This window comes from Carassius auratus, chromosome 26 (genome assembly GCF_003368295.1).
Source record: "Carassius auratus strain Wakin chromosome 26, ASM336829v1, whole genome shotgun sequence".
NCBI lineage: Eukaryota > Metazoa > Chordata > Actinopteri > Cypriniformes > Cyprinidae > Carassius > Carassius auratus.
The window spans coordinates 1310001-1332561 of record NC_039268.1 but is presented as its reverse complement, the minus strand read 5'-3'; the positions used below and the strand labels follow the sequence as shown (position 1 = coordinate 1332561).

Genomic DNA, 22561 nt, shown 5'->3' with positions numbered 1-22561 from the left:
AAGGCCGTACAGACAGAAGGCTGTTTCAATGTTATGTGATCTTTCCCAATCATTCTAATATGCGAATGTTTTCATAACAACATGTGCCACTTAAAATGATTAAAGTTATCAACATTACTGATATTCCAAATGGTGAGTAGGCGCTGCTTTCTTTACATTTCATATATCTGCATTAATCTTGTATATATTTGTTTTGGTTTCTCCTTTTGAATGACAAATGTGTACCATTAATAGCTGCTGATATGAACTGCTCATTCCTCTCACGCATGCCCGAATGCACGTGTTTGTTTGCCTTCGGCAGTAGTCAGTGCGGTGTGTTCCAGTGCAGCTTTTTGGTCCTACGCGCTAGATCTTTGAAGTCATCTTAGTGTGTCCCAGCCTTATGGTTCCAAGAGGGGACCATTAACATCCAAAGAACCTTTCCATTTCTTTATAGTAAAAAAATGTCATCATATTATTAAAATGTTCATCTAAAAAAAAAAAAATGGTTCTTTTAAGAACTTTCCCTCAAAGGCTTATACTTTCTTTGTATGTTCTATGATATTGGTGTGAAAAATCCTTTTTGGAATCTTCATTTTTAAAATTGTGTACGAAACGCAGAATTTTCTTTTTTTTGTGTGAACTAACCCTACAATTCCAGTGTTTCCCCCCTCAAAATCAGTGTGGAAAATGCAAAAATCAATCTGCTGATTCCATGGATCAGATTCCCTCTGGTACTGCAGATGATATAAAGTTTTATTTGCTCTGAAATTGAGTGTTGATGGTGGTTCACCGTGTTCTCAATATAAGGAAAAAAAACTCACAAAAACATTTGCAGCCCTTTACTAGCAGAACAGAACACGAACAACAATGACTCTGTGTCTGATTTACATTTAAAGATCTGTTTGTCTATAATTAAAACCCTATTCCTGACAAACCCAATCAGGAGTGTACACCGCTATAATTACACAACAATAATTGCACACAAGTATGTTGTGTTCTGTTGCATTTCAGCATGCTATTAACATACCGACACGATAGCATTGCTGTTTTATGGTTGACTGGACTGATTTAGTGGAATATTTGTGAGATCACAGTTTATCATGAGAGCGGTTTAGGGCCTACAGTATTTGGTCATGGCACATCGTAAGGCTAAATAGATGAACTTGCTCCAAGTTGCACTTCCTGTGTAGAACTTTTATTTAGATAATACAAGATGGAATGCTATTGACATTTTAAAATGTAATGAATATTTTAAATGAAGCGTTTCTTTAAGAGGGATTGCTGTTCATACTAATCTGAGAATTTACAAGAACTTCAACATGAAATCCAAATTGATTTCTTAAATTAAAAAGGGGTTAAGAATACTATTTCAGGTCGACAACAAGTAATTTATCATATGAAAATGTTTTTGGTTACTGAAAAGGGTGTATTTGTAAAAATGTACACAAAAGCAAATCTGCATATTAGAGTGATTTCTGAAGGATCATGTGACGCTGAAGACTAGAGTAATGATGCTGAAAATTCAGCTTTTTAGAGGCCAATAGTAGCCTCTTCAGGGGCTTTTCTTAAAATCCAAGACCATATGGATAAAATATCTGATGCCTGTGAACACCTTTAAAATATGCAGCGCTGAAATCAAGCTGTGTGTAACTCCAGGAAAAACCCCACTTTATGGATTCAAGGCCTTTTAGGATAACTCATCAAATATTTCTCAATATCTGGCACGCAAGGTGACTTGCTTCTCACTAAGCCTTCAAAGCCTGAGGCGTTGTCGTATTAACCCAGATCAGGCTGCTTGGGTTTGAGTCAGAGGCTATGCCTCTAAGGCTGTAATTTGACAGCAACTTCCCTTCATGTGGTTAATGTGGTCACTGTTATCAATTAAAAAATCTGAGTCATTAAGATGTCAAGAAGCTGCATTCATGATTTGACCATTTTGTGACTTTTAGGGAAATGGCCCAATCCCTCTTCCGGAAAAAAGGGGACAGTGTAGGAAAGGTTATTTTCAGATGAGGCAATGTGGTCTCTTCATGCTCACCCACCATTCCAGAGAAAAATTCCAATTCTTCCAAGACTTCCTGGAATTTAGGGGTCTTGAGGAATAAGCTCTCTGAATCAGTTGACCAAATCTGATGAAGGTTGGAGAGGTTTGTCTCTGCTATGATTTTGAAGGTAATTTTATTAAGAACATGCTAAAGAGAATAGTGCAACAACAACAACAACAAAAATAACAAAATAAGCAATATTATTACAAATAAAATCAGTTATCAGTAGTACAAAATAAAATATAAAATGAAAAAAGTAAACCAAAATAGCAATTTCTTAGTCTATTAATCTATTTTTTTCTAGCTTTTTTAAATTAAAATTCTTTATCTATATTAAATTGTTAGCTATAGATAGATTTTTTTTTTATTATGTAATATATTCTGTATAAATAATTATTTCAGAATCATTACAAAAATAAGAAAAACTTTGACTGTTTGAGACTGAATGAATAATACGTTGCAGGTTATTTTGTCATTAAAGCATTTGTTTATGAAATGCAAATCCTAGCCTCAGTTTTCCTTGTTGTTTTACTCCTGGCAAAAGATAAAACACTTCTTTTGCGTATTCACTTATCTAGAAAGCCTTGACTTCTAGCAGAATTTTATGGGTAATTGATTTACAGAAATAAAACAAGAAACCACACACACCTGTTTTCCATCATTTGTTGAAAAATACATTCAGGAAACAACATGGTTTGGGTCAAAGGTTTTCAAAGGGTTCAGAATCTTAGAAACATTTGTACGATGAAATGGATAAATGCAATAGCAAATTGTTTTGTTCCAATCATAATTCTTACATACTGTATATTTGGCAGCACTGAGGTAGGTCTGAATTTCAGGTTTTATTTGTCATTGTGGGTTCTGCTTGAATGTGCACACATAGAAGGACCACACGGAATATATAAGAAATAAAACATTAGATTTTGGGTGTTAGAAGGATCAAAAACAACCCATCTCGGCAAGCATGAAAAAAAGAACAAAAGGCATTTTGTTAAAATTGGTAATTAAAATTTAGATTTTTTTGTAAATTATTATTATTATCATTAAAATGTTCTTCACAACTTAAATTAAACAAAAAAGTTTAATTTAAAAAGTTTCAACTGTTCATTGAAATTTTTTTTGGGGAACCAGAAATTGTTGAATTTTTTTTTTTTTAATACACGTGCTGGACATATAATTTGAATATCATCAAAAAGTTGGTTTCACTAATTCCATTCAAAAAGTGAAACTTGTATATTATATTCATTCATTACACACAGACTGATATATTTCAAATGTTTATTTCTTTTAATTTTGATGATTATAACTGACAACTAAGAAAAATCCCAAATTCAGTATCTCAGAAAATTAGAATATAATTTAAGACCAACACAAAGAAAGGATTTTTAGAAATTTTGGCCAACTAAAAAGTATTAAAATGAAAAGTATGAGCATGTACAGCACTCCATACTTAGTTGGGGCTCCTTTTACTTTCATCAGAAAACATAAGTTTGGACCACTCAGCAGCAGTCCAGTCCTTTTTGAAGCGAAACGCTTCTGACGCTGTCTGTTGTTCAAGAGTGACTTGGCACAAGGAATGCGACAGCTGAAACCCATGTCTTGCATACGTCTGTTTCTTGAAGCACTGACTCCAGCTGCAGTCCACTCTTTGTGAATCTCCCCCACATTTTTGAATGGGTTTTGTTTCACAATCCTCCCCAGGATTTGGTTATCCCTATTGCATGTAAAAAAAAAAAATTCTACCAGATCATTTCCTTCCCTTCGCCTCTCTGTTAATGTGCTTTTTGACAGAGCTCTGTGAACAGCCAGCCTCTTTTGCAATTACCTTTTGTGTCTTGCCCTCTTTGTGCAAGGTGTCAATGGTCATCTTTTGGACAACTGTCAAGTCAGCAGTCTTCCCCATGATTGTGTAGCCTACAGAACTAGACTGAGAGACCATTTAAAGGTATTTGCAGGTGTTTTGAGTTAATTAGCTGATTAGAGTGTGGCACCAGGTGTCTTCGATATTGAACCTTTTCACAATATTCTAATTTTCTGAGATACTGAATTTGGGATTTTCCTTAGTTGTCAGTTATAATCATCAAAATTAAAAGAAATAAACATTTGAAATAATACATCAGTCCATGTGTAATGAATGAATATAATATACAAGTTTAACTTTTTGAATGGAATTAGTGAAATAAATCAACTTTTTGATGATATTCTAATTATGACCAGTACCTGTACAATTGTTTGTCAAGTCATTGTCCAGTGACCTCATGTTCTGTTTATATAGTAAGCATAGTGTTCATAATATATACGGCAAAAATAGTAACAGTAGTAAGTTAATTTAAACATAATCATTGTTTGTAGCCGTTTTGGACACTGCAAAGAACACCAACAAATTGAACATTTCAATGGAGTCTTTGTTAAGTGTTAAGTTTTTTAGTACCATGCAAATTTTGACCTACAGTGTGTTTATGTTAAGCAAAATTAGGAATAAAATATGCAGATGTGACTGCAGTTTTGACGCAGAGGACAGTAGATTCTGATATATGATCAGAGTGATGAGATAAGACACGCTTCATTGACAGAACAGATGAGTTATGTTTCTCTTATTATACCTCTTGCGGGCATTATTTCTACTGGAATCAGTCCAGTCATGACTCATGTTGATGTGAGATCTAACCAAGCTGAGGTTAGCACCTAGATATGGTTCCCGACATTTGAAATGGCTTAAGAACTTGCGGGCCACCAAATTTGAATGAAATTCAATGAAAAACAACAACTGCTGATCTCTGCTGTAAATTTGTCTCTGTTTGCTCTACTTGAGATGGCTTGAGGCGATAAAGCCTTTGGACTCTAATGTTGTCCATACGCACAAAACATTACATCGTAGCGATCAAATCTCGGTTGGCTTATTAGCACTGTGGCGATGACAGAATTTCAGAACGCCACCCAGAGTTCTGCGTTAACCTCATTGGAAGCTTTATTTATTTTTCCACTGCTTATTCACCCTTGAACCTGTTCCTCACTTTCAAGTACCATATTTTCCACTCAGGCTACATTTTTACCAGTGAGGTTTTGATTTCAACACTATATCGTTTAGCTGCCAAAAACACCATCCCTATGATTTCATCATCATAAAGCATGACTGCATTACAGCATTACTATATTACTGTTCACTTACTTCCATGGTCCTAATCCACATGAGATTTATTATTGTGACCGTCTCATACAATTTATACCTCCAAGATCTGCTGATTCATGGGTAAAAGTTCAAGCATGTCAGTTGTTTGAAATCAACATCCTGAATGTTGTTTTTATCCAAAACTGTGAGAAATGTGTTTCTCCGCTTTAGCAGACAGGTGTTCTCAAAAAATCCTGGCTTTAAACAACTGCTGGGAAACTCAAAGCTTCCATCTGGTCACTGGCAACGAATTTAAGCGAGGACTCATACTGACATTACGTAATTATATTTGCGGTTTAACTTTATTTTTGTTTCCTAAACCATAATTTGTTTTGTATTAAAACCATACAAAAAGTGTGATTTTGTTTAAATGGTTATTTTTTTATGTTCTCTGTTTTTCTTTTTATGATATTATGTTTTTAATCTATGAAAGTTTAAAAAGCAAACAACTCTTGTGCTCTCATTAGTCGACTGTTCTCATATAAGATGATTTTCTTATACTTAATTAGCGGAAATGTTTTTATTTGCTTTGACACAAATAGCCCATAAAAAAATTGATTGATAGATTTGAACCTTTTTTACCCAAACTGGGCTAGTTACTAAGTTCTTAGTTTTTGAAAGCTATAGATAGATAGAGAGATAGAGAGGTAGATAGAGAGACAGACAGATAGATGATGAGCTGTAGGATAGAGTGACTGATGGACCGATATGGAGACAGGCGGATGGACGGACAGAGAGACAGGCCGATAGATGATGGATGGACGAATGGGTGGACGTATAGAGATATGGATGGACAGACGGACAGATAGAGGGACGGACGGACATGCATAGATGATGTATGGGCTGACGGATGGATTGAGAGATGGACAGACAGATAGATGGACAGATGGATGGATGGATAGACGGACAGACATAGATAGATGAGGGACAAACAGACAGACAGATTGACCTGACAGATGGATGGACAGACAGACAGATGGACGGACAGACGGATGGACAGACAGACAGATGGACCGACAGATGGATGGACGGACGGACGGACAGACAGATGGACAGAAAGACAGACAGATAGATGGACAGACAAACAGATGGACAGACAGACAGATAAGATAAACCGGCGGATGGAAAGACAGACAGATATAGATAGGCGGACAGACAGACAGATATATAGAGAGATGGACAGACAGACAGATATATAGATAGACAGATGGATGGACGGATGATGGAATGATGGATGGCTGGATAGATATAGTATGCCACAAACATTACTTTTTATACCATACTTAGTTAAATTAATAAATTAAATGTATCAACAAACAAATAGGCAGGCAGATCGACTGATTGAATACCACCTGAAATATTTTATGAAACATTATTTTTTTATGTTTATCCTGCAGGTTCAGCTTCATCTCTTTAAGCTTAGCCTATCGCAAATGTGCTGCGATGGTTTCCTGTTGTTTCAGTCTGTAGAGTGTGTGAACAGGGGCGCACCAGATCAGTTTCATCCTTTTGTCAATACAGACTGGGGGCGGAGGAAACACATCCTATAAAAAGAAGGTATCCCACATCATAAAACGCCAGGCTTCTTCTCAAACACTCACACGAACAGGAATCCTCCTCTCTGCTGCAACCAACTTTGTTTTTTAAATGTTTTTTTGACAGAGCATCCTGACGCTTTAAATTCCTCCACATCTTTATCTTATAAGGTATTAAGTCTATCTGCAATGTGTATGCGATGTTAATTTTATCTGACAGCTTATTTGATGGACTCAGTAAAGGGTTTATACTTTTTTAAGCCAAAGTGTGTTGGTCAAAGCACCTAGTGGCGTAGGAAATATATTATCTTCAAGAAACCAACACATTTTCATTCCGAGAGAAGAAAAAAAAAGACTGAAAGGATGCTGAACGATTCGCGGAGTCTGAGCTTTTGGATGTTGATGCTGATGATCGCGGTAGTGCGGATGGGAGAAACTCAAGGGACCGAGAGCGAAGCTCAGGTGAACTCCATCAAATCACTGGAGCCACAGACCGCCGCCAACCGCTCCAGCGACGGCCCCAAGAAAGACAACATCCCCGCTCAGGTAAACCCGACACCTCGGCCATTAGTTCATCAGTTTAAGCTAAAAACCTTCAGGAAATTCTACTTACCTACTGGCTAAAGAAGTACGTCTCACATGTCACGTGTGCGAATTGTAACGAATTGTGAAATTAAAGGAATTTCTATCAGTTAGCCTACTGTTTGAGGACAAACTCAAAGCCAAATTCCTAAAATAGCAAGATTTCATTGATTATCCTACATCATATGTGTTTTAAACGAGTTTTTAAAACACGTTCTTGTGATCTACAAACAATCTACACTAAAGTGATAAACCTGACAGAAAGTTGTTTTGTTGTTGTTGATGTAGTCTGCTGTGTTCGTGATAACGGAACGCGGTCAAGCGGCAAACTGTTGCTATGGCTACCTCAGCGATATGTGGCTGACATGTAAACAAACTTTTAGTTGTTACCGAAATCTTGTTTTGTATTAATTTTCTTTTATAGGCTACATATTAAACCGTAAAACTTATTTCTTGACTACTTACTTCTCATGTCTATCCATTATAGGCTTCATTTGGGTGTTTGACAAAGTGTTGATATACGTTTTAATCTACAGGACCTCACGCCAGGTTTTACTTATATATATATATATATATATATATATATATATATATATATATATATATATATATATATATATATATATATATATATATATATATATATATATAAAATGCAACTGGCTTTTCATATTATGTGGCTCATTTACTATAATCAATTCTAAATGCCTCAAAATATGTATTATTTAAAAAAAAAAAAATACTCTAGTATTATCTGAAAGTGATAGTGCCTCAGTTCAGTGTCCAATGTCCTTTTGAAAGCTGTATTCATATTTCTAGTCTGTTAAATCCTGGATTCATGCCAAGCTCAAGATTTATTTAAGACTTGTTTTAAGTTTACACTTTCACAATATTGTTACTTTAGATTAAAAAAATAAATAAATCCTCTGGTGTTTGGTCCTGGTTATGTCTCTCAGATCAGCTGTAAATATGCAGATGTTGTTGTAATTGAGAGCAGATGCAATTCAATGCAAAAAAAGATGAGCTGATGGGATTTTTCTCCCTCTCGCTTCCTCTTTGGAGTGGGAAGATCTCCAGTATGCAAGTTTTCCTGCCAGACCCTCATCTAAACAATTGCTCTCAACTTTACCATCTCCATAAACGCAGGTGGTCTGGATGATCAGACCACTGCCATACATGTGGAAACCACTACGGTCCAATATTAGTTAAATGTCATGCTACATTTAGCTGCTTATCCAAATGTAGATTGCTAACAACTCTGTAGATTGCTAACAGAGCGACTGTTGTCTCATTTGGAAGTTTCCAGTTGCAGATGTTGCAGATATTGTGGCAAGATCCCAGCTTTCTATACCTGGGGCTGCTCTCTAAATCTGAAAGAGTTGCTTAGGAGATTTAATTATGTTAATTAAAGATAACTCTGGAAATCGTATACATTGCTGAAAAAAAAAAAACTGCCTAAAATTGTTCTGCTGGTCTTAGGTGATTTAAGGTTCTGGACCAACAAGTGGCTAAAAACATCTCTAAAACCAACCAAACCAGCTGCAGAGACCAGCAAGGACTTTCAATATAAAAATAAATAAATAAAAAAAAAGATAAATTTATCTGTATTTTCTGAAGGGTAGTGTTTTTTTACTTCATGATTATGTAGTGTGTGTTGTGCAGTAATTTATAATAGATGAAGCAAACAAAATTGTAGATGATGAAAGCGGGTTATATCGGTTATATTGTTCATAGCTCTTTTGTGCCAATGGTCACACCATAGATCACCACAGAGTACACATCATTTGCATGTATAACAGTTTACATTGACAGTGTATTAAATTTAATACCAGATTCGAAAGAACTGGTCATGTGGAAGCATTTTATGTGGTGGCAAATTTCTTGATTGCACATGAGGCTTGGAGAAATTTATTTCATTCTAGTTTACTCTTATATCGGCTACATTTTAAAAGCAAATAGCCATCATGTGTTTGAATAGCATATACACGCGCACTCCCGCAGACATGAACATTGATCGTTGGTGGCTTTTTCTTATTGCTATCAATTGGTGGTGGATATAAAAAAAATAAAAATATTTGATGTAATGCCCCCTATGGGTGGAATTTGATAAATCTAGCCTCTGCAGTTTCATAGTTGTTCACAAAAATGTAAATGATCTTATTATAGTGCCATCTAGAGTCAGATGGATGCAAAGTAGTGTGTGATACAGTAGCATTTTTTGATACAGTCTAATAATTCAGCGTAGAAAAAAAATGTATAAACATAATATGGTTTTAGAATTAATGACAGTGCAAATGACATAATAAAAATAAGCAAATGCGTCCAGTTTAGGCTCTAACTAATATTGCGTAAATTATATATGCACTGAATATCTTTACAATAGTTAATGATGGCACCCAGAAGAGTGCCTGGAATTAATTTACCATTTTGTCATTGTAGACACTTTCCCTACATTTTTCTCTCCCATCTGATTGAGCTGTCTGCAGAATGCTTTACATTTTATATGTCATTACACAGCTGCTGAAATGTTTCCTCTCAAGTCCTCTAACTCTCAAGGATATGGCGAAGATTATAACACAAGCTCCCAATAAATCTCCCACACTGGCGTTCTCCCAACTGCTGCAAATTAGCCAGGCAAGAGAAACGGCCACCCAGTTTCATACATCCGTCCTAAAGGGCACAAGCAGAATTCGGTGCTGTAAGTAAAGCTGGCTGGTAGCCATGATGTCAGAGTTTTATTAGTAGCTTCAACTTCATTTAAATGCGTTTTACTCTTTGACGGTGAAACTCATGTCAGATGTTGTCCACAAATATAATAAACCTAACAGTACATTTGAAACAAACCAAAATCACTCACTATAGACGATCAGAGTAAATGTTCAAGGGGGGGTTAATAGTGCTTTCCAGTTGTGGGCAACCCAAAAAGAGGGATATTGGGATTGGCAGAACTCATTCACCACATTAACCTCGCGACTAGAGGGGAAGAAGCTATAGTATTCCCCATGAACACGAGAGCTGTTTCACATCAGTGGCGCAGCTTTGGGACTTTTAACTTTTCCTCTTATTTAATTTGACGCTGAGGTTCCGTTAACGAGGAGGGATTGTTTGGGTCTGGCTTGTAATAAGGCGAGGTGGGTTGCCCTCTCCAGCTCCCTCTGAGGTTAAGTGACTGTTTAGTGATGCTAACGAGCTAAGAAGGTGAAATAAAACAGGCAAAGGTGTGGCGGCTTTTTAGCGCTAACCAGGCTAATCATCTGGATTTGACTTCATTTGAGGAACAAGACAGCCAAGAAGGAATAATCATCACCGGTTGCACAAAGTTGCAATGCATTACTTTTAAAAGCAACTTACTCCACCACTGGTCATTTGTTGCAGTCAAATGCTTGAAATGTATGGGAGGAACCTTTTGTATTTATTTCTTGTTGCCTAGATTGTGTATAAAGAAGAGCCCCCATATTTATCTCAATACTGCTTTTAAGGGTTTGTTCCAGATATATTTTTTTTCTTGCTGGTGAGATTAGTGTTCAACTTGTGCTTCAAACAGTGGGAGAATGCGCAGCTTTCCTGTGCAATCTGATAGCTATAGGGCCATGCCCTTTGAGGGTGGATAAGGTTTGTTTGTTCAGTGACATAGTTTATTTTACTCTTGAAAACCCTCTCAATTCACTAACACCATTCATGGTGTCAGATGTCAGCTTTGCTTTTGCAAGGTCAAGTTAAGCTGGGCCCCAGGGCCCTAGAGGAACATATGTGTGAGAGACAGGTTTTATGTGTGAAAACCCTTTTCAGGATTTCATGAGTCTGTTGTGTAGATGAACTTAGACGAGGTTCAAAGAAAGCCTTGCCGTCCTATAGTTGCACACTGAAATTAGATGGAAGATGTTTATTTTGTAAGCTGTAGTGTACAATATCTATTTTGGGCTCAAAGGTAGCTGGGAAAAGAAAGAAGTATTTGTTGCACCCTTATGAAACAAAAATATATTGCAGTATTTTGGAAAATAATATCATGTAATATATTAGCCATATATTCGTATATATGGGTTTAATATATATTTTTGTTCCAATATATTGCAATGTATTGAAAGCGGCAATCATTTGTATATTTTGCAATATATTATATAATATATGTATAATCAATGTATTATTCAGTGTATTCAAATATATAATATATTAGAAAATAAAAAAATTAACTGAATTTTTTTTTTCTGGCAGTTTACAAATCTGCCTGCTCAAGTACTGCATGCATATCGGTTGCTACTAACAAGATAAGACTTGACGTAGTTTGGGTATTACCTGATATCAATCCTTAAATGTTTTTGGAAAGCATGAGGGAGAATACAGATAGGGAGATGATTTTCAAAGGCATGGCACATTTAGTCTTCAAAGTCCACCCTTTTTGCGAGCATGAGAGCGGTGACACAGGGGCCAGTGGGCATCCCTCATCGCCGTCTGTCTCCGAGCTTATCATCGTGACACTTATCTCACACATGAATGTACTGTATGGGAGGAATAAAAACCGACTGTGGAATCAATGAGGGATGAGGATCAACGAGTCGTATCCAAGCGTTGGCCGGGTCATTAAAATCCTGATGTGATGACGTTGCCAGATTGTGTGCAGATGCGATTATGTGTCTGCATTGGCTCTGGCGGTTTATGCAACGCTGTGGAGAGATGCGGGTGACTCTTGCAGCTTCGGAGTCAAAATTCAGTTTGTCTTTTACAGTTTGTATCGTTAAGTTGACATAATTTAGCTTGAAAGCTGAGCACATTTTACGTCTAAGCACATCATATAACTGAAACGAATAAGAGATGGAAAATGTAGTCTTTTTTATGATGTCTGAATGAAACTGTCTGTTTTACATGGTTCATTCTTCTGCTAATGTAATGTACCCGATCATTTTCTAATGATGCAGTGAATGAATACTGAATGTTTGAGGTCAGTGACTTTTTAGTATTTAAACATTTTATGAGCCTCATCCATTCCTTATTCGTCTCATGAATGTATCGTTGGTGGTTTGGCCTGGTTTCATCATGTGTTTTCAATGTTACCAATTCTGTTCCTTGCATCAGAAAGGAATATTGCTCTAAGGTCTGTCAAGCTACAAAACAGACTTGTTTTTATTTGCTATTAGATATTGAGATTTTCTTCTCCCCTTGTTGGAGCACGCTTTTTTTTTTTTTGCATTTGACGCGGAACTGAAGATTGTTATGGGTGATGAAACGCTGGAGTTTGTGATTCATTTAACATTGTCAAGCTGAGTTCAGTTTGAGCTTATATTTATTTTAAGGTAATTTAACCAAATATGAATGTGCTTATGGTTTGGTTTGCTTATTTAGTAGGGGTTTTGGACGCCCTCTAGACTAATTTAATTGTAACTCGAAGGTATACTAGAATAAAACACATATTAGATCATTTGTAAGTGTATTATTATACACTATTATACAGAATTTTGACATGAAACATTGCAATTACCTTTTTTAGTTATCCCCAGTTCAAACGAGCTTTTATACTATCTTGTTCAGAAAAATAAATCTAAAATGTCCAATGTTTTGAGTGCATTTATTTGGTATGTAGCAATCTTGTAAGTGGGAAATTACTCAGTCGGGACTTGGTACAGTGATCAATGTTCCCAGGATCTTGTAGAAATAATGCACTCCGGCAGAATGCAATCTTTTCATCACATTCCCATCATAAATAGTTTATCATGGGATCACTTTGCATGTAATTTCATCTAGAATTTTCAGCGGTCACATAAAAAAAATAAAATGGCTGGTGACAAGGATTAATGATGGTTGTAAAAATCTAATTCAAATTAAGGATCAAATAAATGTATATTGTCACCCCTATTTCCTGTTGTTTTATATTTATTGTAACATTAACTAGGTTTTTGAGTGTTGAGATTTGAGTGTTGTGTTGAAATCAGGATTTAATGGAGAAGAACCAGATCTGATCCGTCTTTCTCATTCTTTTCTCAGGGTCATCCATGCAGCAGTGATAAAGAGTGCACAGTAGGAACGTACTGCCACAGTCCTCAGCACGCCCCGTCCCGCTGCCTCACCTGCCGCAGGAGAAAGAAGCGCTGCCACAGAGACAGCATGTGCTGCCCTGGGAACCGCTGCAGCAACTGTACGTTCCTGATTGAGCACTGAGAGATATTGATCGTTTCCCATACTAACGCAAAGAAAGTTACAGTGGATCTCTTCTGTCTTTCTTTAGACATCTGCATCCCCATCTCAGAGCGTGCCCTGACCAAGTCACCTATGGACGAGCACAGCAAGCTTTCCAACAAAGAGAAAGGCTGGAGGAGGAACGGCAAAACTCAGACCAAGATCCCTCTCAAAGGTGAGCAACCGACTAAATGGAGAACCACAGTTTGTGAAAAGATTAGTCTAGGACTCGCAGATCTGCAGGGTTAGGGAGAGCATTGACTCAAACAGACTTTTGCCCAGCGTGTATAAAGCCTGGTCGGGTTTGCAGCAGAAGAACCGACAACCAATGATAAACTAGAAAATCTCTGGGGGAACAAGAGTTTTGTTTTTTATTTATTTTTTATAAGGTCCACATACTATTCATGGTTAGTTCAGTCAGCTCAGGTCCTTTAAATAATGTTAACAGATACAACTTTCAATTTTTGTAATGAATAAAACATATGTTTTAATAATTATTAACATCTTAAATGTTCCAAAGTGTTAAATATTGGTGCAGTTCTTTTTGCATTAGCAGCCAGTGAGCTCGCTGCTCAACATTTAATAGTACTTGCTGTAGCAGTTGCAGTTTGCTTCAGAAACCCTCCACCTTCCCCAGCTCCACCTGTATAGATCTGCTACAGGGTGATCATGTACAGTATGCTATATATTATGTCCAGCAACATGCTCACAGCAGCATGTCTGTGGATGTATTAGCTGAAGCAAGTCTCTGTACATAGCAAATATATTCCCCCAAGACCAAAAACATTAACATTGTCAAGTAATTTACCATGCTAAACCCTCCAAAAGTCTTCATGATAGAACTAAGTTTAGTGTTAGTTCGTGTTAACTAAAGGAACCTTCCTACAAAGTGTTTCGAGTTATTAGAATAAACTCTGAATAGCTTTGGGAATAATGATGCCTCTAACCTGACACACTGTCCCGTGATACATTTTTTTTTATTCTCTGTGTACCCTGATTTCTGGAAGTTACATATAATCTCAAGCAATGTTTTTCTGTCTAGTTTTGTGTGCACAGTCAGTCAATGTACCTTGGGCGGTCTAAGACTGTTTCATATTCATACTCACTTATGAACTATGTCTGCAATGAGTTGATTCACTGGATGTGGTTGCATGCATGTGTTGAGGGGGACGGCGGGCCACAAATTTGGCTGTAACTACACGCAGCTCGTATATCTTGAAGTTTTAACCACAGCTGGAGGCCTGTGAAGGAAGGATCACAATGCCGTGCTGTTCCCACACCTCCGTATTCTCGCCTCGGTAACATGCATGCTGACGGCAAAGTCACGCTCAAACATTAATTAAACCACACCAGATTTAGACGGAGCCATTTGAGGCACCCTACATGTACAGACTGCTATTAAGAAAAAATTATGAACTTTTCCTTTTATTAATCAATCATCAATTTTTGTTATTGTTTATTTTGAAGTTAATGTATTTATTTATTTGATTATATTGTTTGATTGATTTGATGAATTAATTCATCGTTAAAAATACCCACAAACCAATATGGAAGATGCAGGAAACCGTGGCTTTGTTACAGGAAGTCTACTTTCTGTGTTAAAACGCCTTTGGCAGGAAAAGCTTTCATGGTGAATTGTAAAAAAAAAAAAAAAGCTTGCACGACAAAGTAATATTTATATACATAATAAATATTTGCTTCACTAATTATCACTTTGAAGAGTAAAGCAGACCATAAGCTGAGAATATCAGGTTCCCTTCAAACGGGCCAAATTTCTTAATATATATCAGGAAATGATTTGCTCAAATTAGGGGCCCCAACACTGTTTCTGTATATAGGCCTCATAATGCAACTGAAATTAGTATAATGCAGTACAGAAAATTCTTTAGTGTTTTATAAGTAAGCCAAAACAACATATGGGGCTGTTTTCATGCCAATTTTAATGTTACAAACTGTAATGCTTTTAGAGATTTGTAAAGGAAGATTAAATAAACTCAAACAGGCTAGCTATTTTGAAAGTGAAAATCATTTAAAAATACAATTTATAGCAAAAAATAACTATATGAACTGTATATGGAATATATTGAACATCCCTTAAAGGGATAGTTGTCGTAATTTACTCACCCTGATGTCATTCCAAACCTATATGAGTTTCTTTCTTATGTTGAATATCATAGAATATATTTTAAAGAATGCTGGTAATCAAACAGTTGAAGGTTTCCATTGGCTTCAATAGTATTTCTTTCCCCCACTATGGAAGTCAATGGGGACCAATAACTGTTTGATTCTTCACAATTCTTCAAAATATCTTACTTTGTGTTCAACATAAGAAAGAAACTCGTACAGGTTTGAAACAACATGAGGGTCATGAGTAAATGATTACAAAACATTAATTAAGTTCTATTTATGCATCTGGCAGATGCTTTTATCCAAAGCATTTTTAACTGCATGTATTTCCATGACCTTGTCATCATTAGTGTTCCATACTTCTGTTTGAGTAACAGAAATGCAATTGCCATCTTCATTGTTCTGCAGGTCACGAGGGCGACCTTGCCTGCGATCTTCCGACTGCTCGGAGGGCTACTGCTGCGCTCGCCACTTCTGGACCAAAATCTGCAAGCCTGTGCTGCGGCAGGGCGAAGTCTGCACCAAACAGCGCAAGAAAGGCTCCCACAGCCTGGAGATCTTCCAGCGCTGCGACTGTGCCAAAGGACTTGCCTGCAAGGTATGGAAAGACGCCACCAGCTTCTCCAGGTCCAGGCTGCACGTGTGCCAGAGGATCTGAGACGGGACGCCCCTGCAAAACAAGCTGCACCTTGGGGCCCCTGCGTCCCGCTGGGAGAGGAGTGGACGAGGTCTCCTTTCTCCAGGACTTACTCAGCTGTGATAAAGAGAGAAAGGGTGAGATACAGATGAATGTGTGCCAGAACAGGGTGGGTTTGGGATGGGAACGAACTGATATGGTGGGGTGCCCAGTCGAAGCTGTTGAGGAAGCACTCCGGGCCTCTTTTCAAGATTATTTGGTGGAGTTTAATTGATTTACAAGCCATATTTATCACTGATTTACCATTTGATGCAGGCGCTGGCATTATTTCAGTATGTCCGTGCTGTCAATTTAGTATCTGAATGCTCTGATTTGGTTTCTTTTTTTATTGAATATTTCATGCACATATGAGTTTTTCACTGCATAACCACTAAAATATTAACTAGGTTGTTTTTTTATTACATTATCACAGACTTTGGTTCTCGTTCACTAATAATTGTCTGAAAACAATTCAGTTTTTAGTTGACTTTTTTTTTCCTACATTTCTGAAGTCTCTTCTGAAAGTGCACTTTGAGTTTGCTTGTATTAAAAAAAAAGATCCTATGTGTAACACCAGAACAGAGGAACAGTATGTTTTCAAGGTAGCCACACACTAGTAATGCATTTGTCTGAGAAGTATGATCATTTTATTCAACAGATAACGTTTTATTGTATCAGAAATGCTAAATCGGTTCTGATTATCAAGGGAAGTTGTTTACAGTGCTGTTCAGTGAATGTGCAGATGCTTCATGACATTATGAATCATATTCCATGCTTTTATTCTGTAAAATTCCACACCGTCTTTTAGCTAGGATAAAACAAAAAAACTAATAAGCTCTTATATTGTAAATAAAATGCAAAATTTTCAAAAATGTATTTAAAAACAGTTGTATATCATGTATATATTGGTAAAAAGGAACCGACGGGGACATGGATAAAGTAGCATAAATACTTTTTTAATATCTGCTTATTGTTCGTCATAGCATGGTGTGGTTCCATTTTCTTCAAGCTCTGTTTTACACTGCAGTTATGAAAATCCCCACACAGAACTATTTCTATTAAATTATTTTCAAAACCCATTTCTTCTTTGCAGAGCTCATGTTGTGTATTTGTTTAATGGCTGATTTCCTGGGTTCGTGCTTACTTTGTTCCTGTCGTAACAGTGCTGTTGTGTCTCAATGTGTATTTACAGTGATTTAAACAGATTAAAGAATGTATTTTATATTACAAGCATTTGGGCTGCTCTCATATTTTCAGCTCTAAACTGAACCGCTTCAGTGTCTTCGCTTCTAAAAAAGAATTTATGAAGCTGTCAGCATTCAGTGAATGAGTCCCAGTGGTTTTTTACGTTCTGTATTTCTGTGGCTGTATATGTAATGACATTTATTAACTACTACATTAAACATAAGTAACTAACATGCATTTTCCCTTTCTTCTCAATGGCTGTTTCACGATTAGCTTAACGGCCGTGAGTCTAACATGTCAATAAAACATGGAGACTGGGCCCTTGTGTTTCTGCCAGACAGGTTATGAGTAGGCGAAAGAATATAAAACGTCTAAGGCTGTTAATATGACAAACCTTTAAACAAAGGCTGGAGCGGTCCATAAAATATTCTTGGACCACGGATGCAACTAATTGCATTAGATACTTGTATGCATTACATTACTTTTGCATTACTTTTTGTTCCCGGCGCTAGGCTTACTTATTTGTTTTTTAATAACAAACCCCCAAAAGTTACATTTTTGGCTACTTGTAAAGGCCCTTTTCACACCAAAAGTGGAATTAATAATCCTCAGGCTATGTTTTGGGGTGAGAGAACAGAGACTGGGCAGTGTCAGTGAATGAATGGGAAAACAAAGTAAATCCAATACTTCGTTGAAAATGAAAAAAGTAATGCGTTACTTTACTAGTTACTTGAAAAAGTAATCTGATTATGTAACTTGCATTACTTGTAACACCCTAACACTGATCACAACTGAATCATGCCATTGTGAGTATGGAGATTAATTTCACTGAATCATAAAGGGTTTAAAAGGGAATTATATTTTTGCCAAAATTCCTACTCTTTTGCAATTGTATTTCCCCCAAAAACGTTCAGGAACCGCATGTGCAACCAGTCACTGGTTAAATTTGAAAGGCCAGAAATGTATTTTGAATTATAGTGAATTTTGATGAACAAAAGGATATGCATGTGATAAAAGGAAAATTGGAAGAAATGCTAGTCTTTAGACTGCTAACGGAGTTGCATGTGGCAGCTCTACAAACACTGCGCTTTACTTCTTTCATCAGCTCGACGATTTGATTGCTTTCATTGGAAGTGTTGAAATCGCAGGGACTTTCCACATTCGTTCCTTGAAAACACCTTGAGAGATCAGCAAATAAAATAAAACGGACATATTTTTTATGCTCTTTTTTTAAACAGTATTGGTTATAGTGATCTAGATCTAGTGAAAATCATTCAGAGCGGTTTCATTTTACGGACCGTTAAAGGAACTAGCGTCTGATGTTGCAGCCCATAATAAATCATTTTCTCAATGTTTTTGGACCATCTACAGGCACAACCTGTAATAATTATGAAATACTAGCCTTTCAGCTCACGGTCAACCAAGTCATGCTGTCCAAGCATTTGGATTATGTTTCACATGTGTTTTTCATTCTAAATAATGACTTGTGTCTTTAGCATTGGGTGGGCTTTTGGGACCAAGGTAAGCATTGTTCTTTATCAGTTCGGATTCATAATTTTTCGCTGAAAAATCCCTTGATTGGCATTGAACCTCAAATCCAAGTTGAAATATAACGCTGACCGAAGCTCTTTTCTGAGCACCAAAGCTGAAGAGAGTCGGCCACCCACCAGTTCAGAGCAGAGCAGCAATCTGCTAATTGGTTCAAAGTGATGTCTGTGGCCCAAAGCTGCTCTCTCTGAGACAAATGTGTCATCGTAATCCAACACAGTTGTTAGCATTGGCCCTCCATGTGACTGTGCATGTGCCAACAGGCTTGGTGTCGTGTTGATGGATGGAGGGCCCTGGTGAGGTGGCATGTGGCACACTTTCCTGGACATCAGATGTGGAAGAATGAAAGTCAAGGGGTAGCAGATGAAAGCCCCAACTAGTGCTGGGAAAATGCACTTTTTTATGTGTCGGCTGTGCCTTTTTGACTTTCTGTTTTCTCTGATATTTTAAAATAAATTCCTTTTTGGCCCTTTGGAAATTGTGCATGCTGGGTTTGAACAAACATTGTATGCATGAGAGTTGCAGCACAGTGTGATGGAGCATATGTATTCCACCTCCAGGCTGCATTTCATATCTTCATAAACTCCAGCTATTGGAGTTTCATTTTCTAAATTGAGTCGACTAACATCTGTGAACTTACGCCGTAAGAAAAAGATGAAGAAAAAACGAATAATGACCTGGCAGAAATTAACTCGTTTTCCATTACGTTTCTATACATTTCTTCCAATCCTAAAACATGACAACAGTATAATATAGGTAAAACATCTGTGTAAATCAATACTGAAAATTCCTCACACTGAACTGTATTTTTTTTAGATTTCTATAATATTTAAGATAAGCATTTTAAGTAACCTTGACAAAGAAATTATGCTTACGAAAATATCTATATTGCCAAAATATGTTAAATAAATCTTGTAAACGGCACAGCTGAACAAATACTCTGCACCTGGTACATCTTAAAAAAATTGGTCAAAGCTAACTTGTTTTAACAATTTAAGCAATAATATTGGCTAGCAATTATTGTGTGCATGAATGTAATGTGTCAGAAAAACATTTTTTGCAAGGTTTATATTTCCTGCCTGACGGATGGATGGATTAGATTTGTCACAGGTGATATTCACAGTGACCTTGTTAAAACTGGAATTCTGTTGCTTGAGTTTAAGCTAAGACTCAAAGTTTCCATTACTCTTTGCCTTTTTCTGCTCTTGACATAAGCCATTTTTCTTACGAGTTTTAAAATCAGTTTCAAACAGGCCAAACCTACCACATACACAGAGGCCAGAGAAACGGTCATAATTGTTTTTAGAGTTTTATCCAAACATACTGGCTGCAATATGCCAGTCCCTTATTTCTGGAGCTCTTTCCTGGTGAAACAATCAGTCCTGCTCGCTCCTCATTACTCCACACTGAGAAAGAAACCAGGAATTTCAATTAGTCATTGTACCTGTCATAACAACGGGCCAGCTGTGTATTTTTAATCAGAGACAAAAATGTTACAATTGGGAGGAATTAAGAGACAATCCGTCATTGGATTAACCAAATCGCCAGTTCTGCTGTATACAAACCAGCACATTTCTTGCAAACAGAGTAAATACTTAAAGCTCCGGCTGCATGCTTTTAAAAGAAAACTCAACAAAAAGATTAAATGTGAGCGATATTATCTCAATATGATTCAATGTCAGTGATGCTATCTCGATTTACGTTTGCTCAAGATCCACAATGAAAAGGAGACATTGCATATGTCGGCTTTGATATTTCTAAACACAGGCTGATTCATTCTGACAGATCATGTTGTAAACAGCTAAAGAATGTCATGTGCATCACAGAAATATATTTACTTTGAACTGGACGCTTCAAGTTCGGTCAGCGGGTCACTGCATGCATACTTGAATCGCATTTTATGCATTGGCAGACAAAGTAATCCAGGGGTTCAAAATATTGATATATTAGGGTAGAAAGTGCAATAAATTAGATTCAAATAATAGATATAATCATAACTCACATGAAAAAATGTGAAGCTTTTGAGTTTGTTTTAAAACATGTAAGTGTGTGTGAACTATTCAGTACAAATTGTTTCGGTTAACTCTAGACAATTGGAGATCAATCAATATTAGTGCCCTGCAGAAAGTTGTGTATCTATCATTGACCCACTTGTGTATTTTATTATTAGGAACAAAATGTGACAACAGGAGGGATTTCTGAGATCTTCATCACAGATAGAGCACAGCAAAGAAAATTAAATGTTGATTTTAACCATATTTACCTCTATGTATGTTTGAGAAATTAGCGTGAAAAAAAGACATCTCTGCAGATGTCCAAACACAACTGATTGAATCTGACAGAACGTAAACAGCAGAAAAATGCTGTGTGCGTCACATAAATTGGTTTATTTGTTTTGTTTGCTTTTAACGTTCTGCTCCAGGTTTGCTCAGCAGGTCAGAATCCACTCCAAGCTCAGACTTGCATTGTCCATTATTTATTTAGTCAATATTTCTTTATTTATTGAATGTGGCTCCATCAGTTTGCAGTACGCTTGCTTTGTTTCTTTTTGCTTCATTTGGGACGAACAACAGACTTTGGTGGGTCTTGCTGAACATTATTTGTTCTTAATACCCAGAGTTCACCAATATTTTCAACTAGGTTATGATTTTTTTCTCTAATTTAATTGACTATATGCCACAGATGCTGTCCATAGACATAACATTGAAAATAACACAGAATATTCCTTTAAATCCTTGGGCCATCAGCTCTTATACTCCAAATTCACTTCAAATCTCATTTTTCCAGTTTTGGATTTTCCACCCTGTCACACTGTAGTTCAGCTTGTGTGGAAAGGCCATTTTGGCCGTGCAGTGCGTTCTGTCAGCTCTGATAGGGATCGACAAAACTCAGAGAGGGAGTCAACTTCTTTTGACAGTTTGAATAGCCTAGTAGCTTGAAGAAAAGTGAATGCAAAATTGCACAAAAATAGTTCAACAAAACCACATCATAATACAAAAGTCAAAAGAACAGGAATATCATTTATGTAAAACACGAATCATTTTTTAGGGCCCGGCCATACAGTATTGTTTACAATATGTTTATTTATGACCTAACACATCAAAACAATACATTTGCTGCCTATTTTGTTATATGACATATTTCCAGCAGGATTTAATTATATAATATATAATATTTTTTTTTTAAAAGTAGGATGGGACTTGATTTTACTGAATGGAATTGATTCCCACAAAATTTGTGTTCGAAATTGACAACCATGTTTTAACTTTAACTTGTTCTCACACCAGCTGTGAATATTAACTATAACCATCAAAGATTGAAATGTCCATAACAGTGGCCCTATTTTTAACAATCTAAGTGCATGGTCTGAAGCGCTTGGCGCAGGCGCATCTAGCGCATGTCCGAATGTACTTTTGCTAGTTTAACGACAAAATAAAAAAGACCCATTATCAAGTGCACTTATTCAATCCCATTATGCACCACAGTAACGTGTATACAACCATTATACACTCAATGGCTAGCAGTTAGAGAATATCCATTTACC

The 22561-nt window shown here is 36.7% G+C and overlaps 1 pseudogene; it reads left to right on the top strand.

Annotated features, from left to right (window-relative positions):
- The first annotated feature begins 6760 nt into the window (after positions 1-6760).
- Positions 6761-17517, top strand: LOC113044031 (dickkopf-related protein 2-like; annotated as a pseudogene).
- Positions 17518-22561: the final 5044 nt, after the last annotated feature.